We start from the raw sequence: 11,712 nt of genomic DNA, 5'->3' as shown, positions 1-11,712 counted from the left end.
CTGCAAAAATGACAAGTTAATTAGTTGGTGATGGGGATTTCAGAACCAAAGTGGGAGGACACAAAACATTGCCTGTCCCCCCTTATCATTGGGGTGGTAGATTCCTAGTGTCCCTTATGGCTCAGATCAGGTGCTACATAGTACATACACCATAAACATACATCATTTACACACACACACACACACACACACACACAAACACACACACACACACACACACAGTCTTGTACAGCTAACCTTGTGGAGACACAATTCAGTCTCATTCAAAATCCTATTTTCCCTAACCATAAATCTAACCCTAACCTAATGTCCCCAGTTACTCCAATTTTTGTTGTGTATAGAGCCTGTGTATCTAGATACGTATCAAATTGTGTTGCAAGGGAATGATGCACATCACTAATAAGTTGGTTTAATTTTCTGTGAAATGTCAGTCTGTGTCACGCCTGCCCCGCTTCCCCTCCCTGGCGCTCAAGGGCGCCAGGCTACCCGTCATTATACACACCTGTTACCATCATTACACACAGCTGCGCTCATTGGACTCACCTGGACTCCCTCACTTTGTTGATTTTACCTGAAAATATATGTCTGCTCCTCTGTGTTGTTCCAAACAGCATTGTTTGTCGTGTTGTGTTCATGTCCTGATGCTGTTCTTGTTCCGTTGCATGTCCGTCTATATTAAATGGTTCACTCCCTGTACCTGCTTCTCATCTCCTGCGTTGGGCCTTACAGAATGCTACTACCATTACAAGAAGAATCAGAGAGTATTTGGGGGTTTTTGTTTTGTTGGTGAAGTCGGACCCGGGGGCAGATGGAACTGAGGATGCCTAAGATGGATCGTCGGGCTGTCATGTCCTAACTGGCTCGAGAGGTTTCCTTGCCCCGGTTGACTTGGCAGGTTCCCATCCCACATCATGCTTCAGCTAGCTCGTCGGGCTCCTATGCCTCAGCCGGTCCATGCGTTTTTTTGTTTTGTTGGTACGTTGGACTTGGATTCCGCCGCAGATGGAACCAGGGGTACCTAAGCTGGATCGTCAGGCTGTTGCGCCTCAGCCGGATTGTCAGGCTTCTATGCCTTAGCCGGTTTGTCCAGCGTCCATGCCTCGGCCGACCCATCCGGCTCGCCCAGGTGGGACGCAGAGTGGCGCCCCTAGAGGGGGGGGGGGGGGGGGGGGGTACTGTCACGACTGCTCCCACTCCCCCAGGCTACCCGTCATTATACGCACCTTTTACCATCATTACGTGCAGATGCTCTCATTGGACTCTGGACCTGGACTCCCTCACTTTGTTGATTGTCCCTGAAAATATATGTCTGCTCCTCTGTGTTGTTCCAAACAGCATTGTTTGTCGTGTTGTGTTTATGTCCTGATGCTGTTCTTGTTCCGTTACATGTCCGTCTATATTAAATGGTTCACTCCCTGTACCTGCTTCTCATCTCCTGTGTTGGGCGTTACAGTCTTGGAGAGAGCTTTGGCAGCTGTGGCTGATTGGCCGGTTCACAGTAATTCTAGCTAAAGGTGAACTCCTACATAGAGGGAGTTAGGTGGTCTATCCCCTATTTTACACACTCAATTTCCTCCTATAAACACTGTTGGTTGGTTTCCTTCTGCCTGACTGTGGACTAGCAACAACAACACGAAAACCAATGGACATCTATGCCACTGAGCCAGCAGATTCAGTTTGTGACTGAACATCGCGTGAATGCTCTCTCATTACGCCAGCTGTGGCAGATGCAACTTTGTTTGGGAGGTGTGAAACGGCAAGAGGATCTGGGTGCTCAAAGCCTCAATGCCACCACAAAAAAGGGCAAGCCAGCAAAGCAGCCAGCGCTGGATAATGTGGTGAATACAGAGCTTGGATGAGGCAAACTCCCTTCTATTAAAAGCATCATGCTCTGAGCATATTTCAATCTTCGTTTAAACGCTGGACGGCAATGAGTAAAACCCCTCACCCCTCCTCCACTCCCTCTCAACACACACACACACACACACACACACACACACACACACACACACACACACACACACACACACACACACACACACACACACACACACACACACACACACACACACACACACACACACAGTGACAAGCATTCCAGCTGTAAAGCACAGAGCATCATGTCTCGAATGGAGGGGGGTTAATAGGCATGCTTCATTAGATGATAGTCTCGATGCAGAAGTGGGCAGTCTTGCTTTAAGACATGTGATCCAGCTCTCTCACTCTCTCTCCCGTTCTCCCTCTCTTTCTCACCCTCTCTCTCTTGGTCTCTCTCTCTCTCTCTATGGACATTCCCTCGCTCTCCCTTTCGCTCTCTGGCTGGGCTGTATTGTAATACACATATAGACACTACTTAGTGCTTTGGAAAGAGGGTTGAGCCTCACACAGACAACCAGAGCAGCTTCTCAATGGGGGGACGGAGCCAAGAGGAGACAGAACTATCGTTCCGCTGGAGCCAATCTCCGTCCGTGTCTGAGAAGTGAGGAGGCAAATTAACTCCCTGTCGTCACGAGAGGGCTTTTATCCTCACAGTAGTAAGAAGAGAGAGAAAAGGAAGAGGGAGAAAGAAGGAGAGAAAGGAGCTGCTGTCTGCGCTGATATAAAGGTGACCTGAGCAGCTTTCCATCCTGTAAACCCTGGCTAGTTTGTGACAGAGTGTCGTGGCTGTGAGCTGAGGAGGTTTCTGGTGACTGCACTCTCAGGATTTCAGACGGACAGTGAGAGGAGGGAGCCGAAACAACAGAGCTCCTCACCCTCTTATCCTGCAGCGCTGTGCTCATTTACACCTGGATCTTTGTTGGGAAACCCTGGCCTCAGACTATGGATGGATTTAAGACAGTGTTGTGAGTCTGTTGGACAGACGGTGATACCGACAGCCGGGCTCTTTTTCTTCTGACCAGACAGACCACTCAGGTAAAGGGTTCGGGGCTATTCTTTGGGACTCTGTTAGTGCTTTGTGATTATATTCTGTTCCTTTTGAAAATATACTTTCATTTAAAACAATCGGATTATGGAGCTCTTTTAAGATAAGGTTTAGCTGTCATGTTTGTAAGAAGTGGAAGGGATCCAGGAGCCACTGTATTAAGATGACAGGTATGGGCTGTGAGCAACAGACAGGCAGAGCATGTGACATGACCAGCATACATGTGTTGGATTGAACTGCTGTATGGTTTAATGAGGAGGGTAGGCTATGCACATTCCAGATCTGGCGTGTTTTTGGACATTTCCTGTTGTCAGATATGCTGAAAGTGCCATGCAGTTCTAAGTAGGGCAGATATGTCAGTCTTATGCTGCTACTTATGGAACACAATAGGCAAGGCTGTAACATGCAAATGTTCTAGCCCAGACTATTCTTTATTCATTTTAACGCAAGGCTATATTACAAACAGTTGTTAGTCTTAATTGAGAGGTGAAATTGACACATGCAATCCATATCAAGTCTATTCCATTGACATTTTTCTACAGGCTATCCTAAGCTGAACCGTGTCAAAGGCATTTACTTACCATGTAAAATTGCGCCTTTACAACCATGTTGTAGGGAAGGCTGCACATCAGCAGGAAGCCTATCTTGTGCAGAGACTGTGCACAGGTGTGTTCGAGCAGGGGCCATTGCACTACGTGTTTCGTCTAAATTGGCCGGACATTGGATGCTCGTAAGAAAGGCAATGTAACATCTATTCCACAACCATCAAGGCCGATATAAATCAATGGTCTAATTAGACCCAAAGAGACAACCAAATGGCTCGTTAAACAGGTGCAAATGGCCAATCCTGCATGAAGTGCGCATTGTTTTTTTTCATAAAAGAGGTAGGGATTCAAACTAAAAGTCATGTGTAAATGAATTGCTTTACATAGCACTGACATTGTGATTTTTATTTTTTCATGTGGCTACCATTAACTCGTGAAAGTTTACATTGAAATTCATAGGCCTAAGCCTGTGATGTCCAAATATCTTTCTGGGTCTCCTCTCCATCCATATTCTCTCGCGCTGTCGGTCAAGACAACATTCCTTATTTGACATGAATGCATGCTGACAGTCCAAGAGTTGCTCAAAGCTGAAACGAAAGGAGGGGAGGACGAAAGAGCAGCTTCTTCTCTTCATGCCGTTGTTCAGGCTAAAGATTCCGTTTTTTTTTCAGGAACAAGGCAGTTTGCCAGAGAGAAACAGCACTGTAAAAAGCATTCCCTGGGGAACAGTTCACATTTCCACAAAACTGCGGATTACAGCGGATTTATTGCAGGAGAGGGGATTACAATATGCCGTTAATAATTATATGATTAATTTCTGCTTGTTGAATATTCAGTAGGCTAGTCTCAATGTCATTTCAGGGTAGAGGAAGGTCTACTTTTTCTCAAACCGACATGCACATACCAAGTTTCTAGCCTATAATTTGGAGAGAAAAGAATCTAGATAGGCAGCTACACAGCCAGAGTATGTGATAGCAACAGAATAGCCTAAATAGGCTACATGTGTAAATGATTCCCCACTTCAAATAGTCTTTGAAGCAATTGTTTTCACAATTTATAAATGTGAAACTCTTATTCAGTAATAACTCAGAAATGGTGTAAAACAGGCATTATAGCTGACATTATAAGCATTATAAGCACGGACCGACTGCGAGGTCTTTTGGAGGTCTGTTTTCTGGGGACCGGATGTTTTGTGGGGGTCTTTTGATGCGGTCTGGACCGGCCTTGACTTCACAACCAATCTGAACTAATCATAGACCTAAAGTACCATTAAAAGGTTTGCAAACACCTACTCATTCAAGGGTTTTTCCTTCATTTTTTAATATTTTCTACATTGTAGAATAATAGTGAAGACATCAAAACTATGAAATAACACATATAGAATAATGTTGTAACCAAAAAAGTGTTACAAAAATTAAAAGATATTTGATATTCTTCAAAGTAGCCACCCATTTGCCTTGATGACAGTTTTGCACACTCTTGGTATTCTCTCAACCAGCTTCACCTGGAATGCTTTTCCAACAGTCTTCAAGGAGTTCCAACATATGCTGAGCAGTTCTTGGCTGCTTTTCCTTCACTGTGCGGTCCAACTCATCCCAAACCATCTCAGTTGGGTTGAGGTCGGGTGATTGTGTAGGCCAAGTCATCTAATGCCGCACTCCACTCTCCTTCTTGGTCAAATTGCCCTTACACAGTCTGGATGTGTGTTAAGTCATTGTCCTGTTGAAAAACAAATGATAGTCCCACTCAGTGCAAACCAGATGGGATGGCATATCGCTGCAGAATGCTGTGGTAGCCATGCTGGTTAAGTGTGCCTAGAATTTTAAATAAATCACTGACAGTGTCACAAGAAAATCACCCCCACACCATCACACCTCTCCCTCCGTGCTTCACGGTGGGAACTACACATGCAGAGATCATCCGTTCACCTACTCTGTGTCTCACAAAGACAAGGCGGTTGGAAACAAAAATCTCATTTTTGGACTCATCAGACAAAAGGACATATTTTCACCGGTCTAATGTACATTGCTCATGAATCTTGGCCCAAGCACATCTCTTCTTATTTTTGGTGTCCTTTAGTAGTGTTTTTTTTGTAGCTGGTTGAGAGAATGTCAATAGTGTTCAAAGCTGTCATCGAGGCAAAGGGTGGCACTTTGAAGCTACTTTGAAGAATATCAAATACAAATATATATTTGATTTGTTTAACACTTTCTTGGTTACTACATGATTCCATATGTGTTATTTCATAGTTTTGATGTCTTCAATACAATTCCACAATGTAGAAAATAGTAAAAATAAAGAGTGATGAGTAGGTGTATTGGTGTGTCTGAATAGGTGTGTCCAAACTGTTGACTGGTACTGTATATGTTTGGTTCAGATTTCATCCTGTCCGGCCTTGATTTCAACATCCACAGACATACTGTCCGGACCGGCCTGTGTTTGGCCAAAACATGGAAGTCTGTCATTGTTTCAGATTTGGTCCTGTCCATACCAGCTTTGAATTGGCCCAAACATATACGTCTATAACTGATTCAGATTGGTTCGGTCTGGACCTGACCAAATCTGATCCAATCATAGACATCTATGTTTCACAAGTTTGAACAGCACAGTGCTGTAGAGCACAGCAGAGTACACTACATTACAGTAACGTATAGTAAAGAAACAGAGTACAGTACTGTAGAGTACAGTACAATACAGTAGAGCACAGTAGATTACAGTAAAGTAAAGAAACCGTACTGTACTCTACTGTGCTCTACTGTGCTCTAGTATGGATGTGCATCTTTCCCCTTGAAGACGATTAGATTCGTATCTAGATACTGTACACGGGCTCCGATTCAATACAGGAATGATATGCTTTTGTTTGAAACGATTCAGTGCAATTCGGTTTGATTCGAGGAATGAATCAATGCGATTTGGTTCGATGTGATATGATCCGACACACTAACATTTGTTGCATAAACACGTGTGTGTGTGCTTGCGCGCGCGTGTGTGTGTGTGTGTATGTGTGTGTGTGTGTGTGTGTCTGTGTGTGTAAATTATTTAAATGTCTATGGTGTTTGTAAGCACCTGAGATGAGCCATAAGGTTGACTGGGCATCTACAACCCCACTATCAGATTAGGGGGAGCAATGTATAGGCTACTTTTTGTCCACTTTTGATCTGAAATCACCATCACCCGCTAATTAACTTGTCGTTTTTGCAGAGTAAAAGTAATTGAGCTGGTAATGTATCAATATTTATCTTAAGAAATTTGCTATGACATAGCAAATGAATTGATAGAACAAATCAAATGGTTTTGACCATTTACACATTTTTACTGGAGTGAGATTCTCTTTTCCTCCCGCATTGACCATGCAGTGCGGCTCACAAAAGTGATTGCTGTCCTAGTTATGGAATTATCAACTTTACCCTGTATATCTAAAAATGACCACATACACTGATTGTTTAAAGCAAAACTACCAGAACTATTGCTCATGCTGAACCTGAACAATCAAAACAAAATCAAATGTGTTCACCGTTGGGACGACAATGGAAATGGTCAGATGATGCAGATGCTAAGCTACAGGACTGTTTTGCTAGCACAGACTGGAATATGTTCACCACATCAGTCACTGGCTTCATGAATAAGTGCATCGATGACGTCGTCCCCACAGTGACCATACGTACATCTCCCAACCAGAACCCATGGACTACAGGCAAAATCCGCACGTAGCTAAAGGCTAGAGCTGCCGCTTTCAAGCAGTGGGACACTAATCCGGACATTTATTAGAAATATATCCAGACTGCTGGAGCGGACCAGCCACCACCGGCCTGAGGAGAGACACATGGAACGAGGAGTTAATCCGGTAATTGGGGGGAAGCTGTAACATACCTCATTCACTCTCCTCAGGACTTTAAATGGCCCCACAAACCGCGGACCCAGCTTCCGACAGGGCAGGCGGAGGGACAGGTTTCGGGTCGAGAGCCAGACCCTGTCCCCCGGTGCGAACACCCCGGGGCCTCACTGCAGTGACGGTCTGCGCCAACTTTCTGAACCAGTCGTTCACCACAGGAGCCTCGGTCTGACTCTGATGCCAAGGAGTCAGAACCGGCTGATACCCCAATACACACTGGAAAGGAGAAAGGTTAGTGGAGGAGTGGTGGAGCGTGTTCTGGGCCATCTCTGCCCAGGGCACGAACGCCACCCGCTCCCCTGGCCGGTCCTGGCAATAAGACCTCAGAAACCTACCCACATCCTGGTTAACTCTCTCCACCTGCCCGTTACTCTCGGGGTGAAATCCTGAGGTAATCCAGACCCTTGACGTGAACTGGGGACCCCAATCAGACACTATATCCTCTGGCACCCCGTAGTGCCGGAAGACGTGTGTAAACAGGGCCTCCGCACTTTGTAGGGTCGTAGGGAGACCGGGCAAAGGGAGGAGATGACAGGACTTAGAAAAACGATCCACAACAACCAGGATCGTGGTGTTACCCTATTAAGGTGGAAGATCGGTTAGGAAATCCACTGACAGGTGCGACCACGGCCGTTGTGGAACTGGTAAGGGTTGTAACTTACCTCTGGGTAGGTGTCTAGGAGCCTTGCACTGGGCGCTCACCGAGCAGGAGGAAACATAAACCCTCACACCCTTAGCTAAAGTGGGCCACCAGTACTTCCCACTAAGACAGCGCACCGTCCGACCGATCCCAGGATGACCAGAGGAGGGTGACGTGTGGTTCCAATAGATCAGCCGGTCGCGGAAGCAGACGGAACGTACAGACGCCCAGCTGGACACTGAGGGGGAGTGGACTCTTCACGTGACGCCCACTCAATGTCCACGACCAGCTCCCACACTACCGGCGCCACCAACCAAGAGGCGGGGAGTATGGGAGTGGGATCCATGGGCTGCCCCTCTGTGTCATACAGCCGGGACAATACATCTGCCTTAGCGTTCTGGGAGCCTGGTCTGTAAGAAAGAGTAAACACAAAACAGGTGAAAAACATGGCCCACCTTGCCTGGTGAGGGTTCAGTCCCCTCGCCGCCCGGATGTACTCCAGATTGTGGTGGTCAGTCCAGATGAGAAAAGGGTGCCTAGCCCCCTCAAGTCAATGTCTCTATGCCTTCAGGGCCTTGACGACAGCCAACAACTCCCGGTCCCCCGTGTCATAGTTTCGCTCCGCCGGGCTGAGCCTCTTCGAGAAGAAGGCACAAGGGCAGAGCTTTGGTGGCGTACCCGAGCGCTGAGAGAGCACAGCTCCGATCCCAGCCTCGGACGCATCCACCTCCACTATGAACGCCAAAGAGGGATACGGATGAGCCAACACAGGAGCCGAGGTAAACAAAGCTCCCAGGTGACTGAAAGCCCTGTCCGCCTCAGCTGTCCACTGCAAACGCACCGGGCCCCCCTTCAGCAGTGAAGTGATGGGAGCCGCTACCTGACCAAAACCCCGGATAAGCCTCCGGTAGTAGTTGGCAAACCCTAAGAATCGCTGCACCTCCTTTACCGTGTTGGGAGTCGGCCAATTACGCACGGCTTCAATGCGGTCACCCCTGACGTGGAAATGCGATACCCTAGGAAGGAGACGGACTGTTGGAAGAACAGGCATTTCTCAGCCTTGACGTACAGGTCATGCTCCAACAGGCGACCAAGCACTTTGCGCACCAGGGACACATGCTCGGTGCTCTTGCAGCACCACGGGAAACGCAGTAGAGTCAATATGGAAAAAACACATTTTCTCCGTGTGACCCCCTGCGTCAACATGCCCAAAGGAGGGGTGACCTCCCTAATTAACCCTGACCCTAATGGTCGACTATCTAAGGCGTGAACGGGGAAGGGCACATCCATGGGAACAATGGGGGTCCCTAAACTATGAGCTAACGCTCTATCAATGAAATTCCCAGCTGCGCCTGAATCTACGAGCGCTTTATGCTGGGAATGCGGGGAAAACTCAGGAAAAGTGACAGACCCAAACATATGTGCAACAGAGGACTCTGGGTGAGAATGACGCCAGAGCGCCCTGCCTGCTGCCTCGATTCCCAGAGGAACCAACCCGGCACCGACCAGCAGTGTGACCTCTGTGGCCACAGATGGTGCACGAGCGGAAACCCCCTCCGGTCTCCCTGCGCACCACCCCTCACAGCTCCATGGGTTTAGGTTCTTTCATTCAGATTCGAAAATTAACCTGATTTCAATGTCCGGAAAATATGTATTTTCAACATCTGAAAAATACAGTGTGTATTTAAAATGTCAGATAAAAACATTTTTTCACCTATATTTCAGAACCTAAATTGAGCCAATTGCAATGTCTTTTCAACTTAGTTTTGCTTACTGGGAGGTCTCTTTAGGTCTGCAGATTATTTGCCATTTATCAATACTATAACAAAAAAAAACAACCAAGAGGACAACACAATGGCAATCTGTGCCATACTACGGTCCAAACGTGTTTCACGAACAAGGGAGATAGCGAGAAGAAGGCGCTGGACATCAGTCTTTCAGTTGATGTCAGGTATTTTATTTTACTGCAATTGATCAGTGTTCAGCAGTCGACTTGAATATAAAAGGTGCAGGCTAGTTGAGAACAAGTTCTCATTTACAATTGCGACCTGGCAGAGATAAACCAAAGCAGTGCGACACAAACAACAACACAGAGTTACACATGGAATAAACAAACATACAGTCAATAACACAATAGAGAAAAAAAGTCTATATACATTGTGTGCAAATTAGGTAAGGCAATAAATACAATTTAGCAATTAAACACTGGAGTGATAGATGTGCAGAAGATGAATGTGCAAGTAGAGATACTGGGGTGCAAAGGAGCAAAAAAACAAATAACAGTATGGGGATGAGGTAGTTGGATGGGCTATTCACAGATGGGCTATGTACAGGTGCAGTGATCTGTGAGCTGCTCTGACAGCTGGAGCTTAAAGTTAGTGAGGGAGATATGGGTCTCCAGCTTCAGTGATTTTTGCAAATCGTTCCAGTCATTAGCAGCAGAGAACTGCTATTGTGAAGCTCAACAAAGTCACACATAGATGATTTGAACATACTGTGCAAAAAATGCTAATATCAGTACCATGACTTGAATAGGATTTGTACCACAAATGCTGAAACATTAGCATTTGGAAACAGTGCCAAATAAACTAAACCAAAGCATGGATTGCTGTTGTGGTAGATTTTGGCAGACTGTGGTAAATTGCGTCATTCTGGCAACAATGGCTAACACACAAATAACATCCCATAGAATTCTGTGGCACCCAGCAAGCAGTGCTGCAGGATGCCACAACTTTTAAAGGAAGAACCACGGTATCTTTCAACTATGCTGTGTTTAATATACAATTTGAATCTATTTTATCAAATATAATCCACAGATTGAGAGTTGAAGATAAAGACTTTTACTAAGAGTCTTAGTATATTATCACCTGACCGACCAGGTTTCTCCAGATCTCCCAACAATTTTTTGATTAATGTTGTGCTTTTTCAGCCATTCCTGAACCTGAGACCGGAAACTGGTTACCTGTGGGCTATACCAGAAGAAAGCGTATATTCTTTCTGTATCCTAACAACAAAATCTGCAGAGCTGCGATGATTGTATACTCTAAATATTCAACATTTTGATGGTGGCAAGAACAATAGTTTTAGCTGAAAAGCACAAAGTCTTAAACCTTGCGTCATTTTATATCACTCATTCCCCCTGTGCCATAAAATCGCTACATAAAAAAATCTCTTCCAAGCTATTTTGCAATCTGTATAGCACAGCTTTCATCATTCTGGTGTTCAAATGAAACTGGTATACTTTTTTGGGGGCAATGCTGTAATTAATTGGCTGTAATCTTGGATTGAGCGGACCTTCCCATAACTCTGATAACTCCATGAAAGACATAATTCGACCCTTCCAATTTACTATATAATTTACAAACACTCTGAGATTGTTTAACAGTATGGGACCAGGTCACTTTTACAAATGAGGATGTGGAAAATCTACTGAATGACTGGGATGCAGTTTTGGAAGGCTGTAGTGAATTCAGGACCGAGCATGTTTCACAATGGAATTATGAGGAGAGGAGGTAGTAACACCTGGAGAGGTGGAGGTATTATTCACTGTGAGGAAGGGCGAGCGAGGCGTGGGTCCATATGTCGGCCTTCAGCATCCGTTAGGCGGTCGTTAAATGAATGGCCAAGGCGTCTCATCATACCTTTATGTGTGGAATGGAAGCATCCATTTTGGGCCTTTATATTTTGAGTTGGTAGGCTACAGTGTGTACAT

General features: G+C 45.7%; 1 protein-coding gene across 3 annotated transcripts in view; it reads left to right on the top strand.

Moving 5' to 3' along the window:
• Positions 1-2,281: 2,281 nt before the first annotated feature.
• The window catches only part of LOC110527961 (chemokine-like protein TAFA-1), a 276,554-nt gene continuing 267,123 nt past the window's right edge, over positions 2,282-11,712 (top strand). The window contains exon 1 of one of the 3 annotated variants that reach the window (XM_021609612.2): positions 2,282-2,913. The gene's annotated coding sequence lies outside the window, so the exon portion shown is untranslated. The remainder of the gene's footprint in view (positions 2,914-11,712) is intronic. The other 2 variants (XR_005052596.1, XR_005052595.1) reach the window with 2 other exon arrangements.

The sequence above is a fragment of the Oncorhynchus mykiss genome, chromosome 7 (assembly GCF_013265735.2).
Source record: "Oncorhynchus mykiss isolate Arlee chromosome 7, USDA_OmykA_1.1, whole genome shotgun sequence".
NCBI classification, from domain to species: domain Eukaryota; kingdom Metazoa; phylum Chordata; class Actinopteri; order Salmoniformes; family Salmonidae; genus Oncorhynchus; species Oncorhynchus mykiss.
The sequence above is the reverse complement of the archived record's forward strand: the minus strand, read 5'-3'. Positions and strand labels throughout refer to the sequence as shown.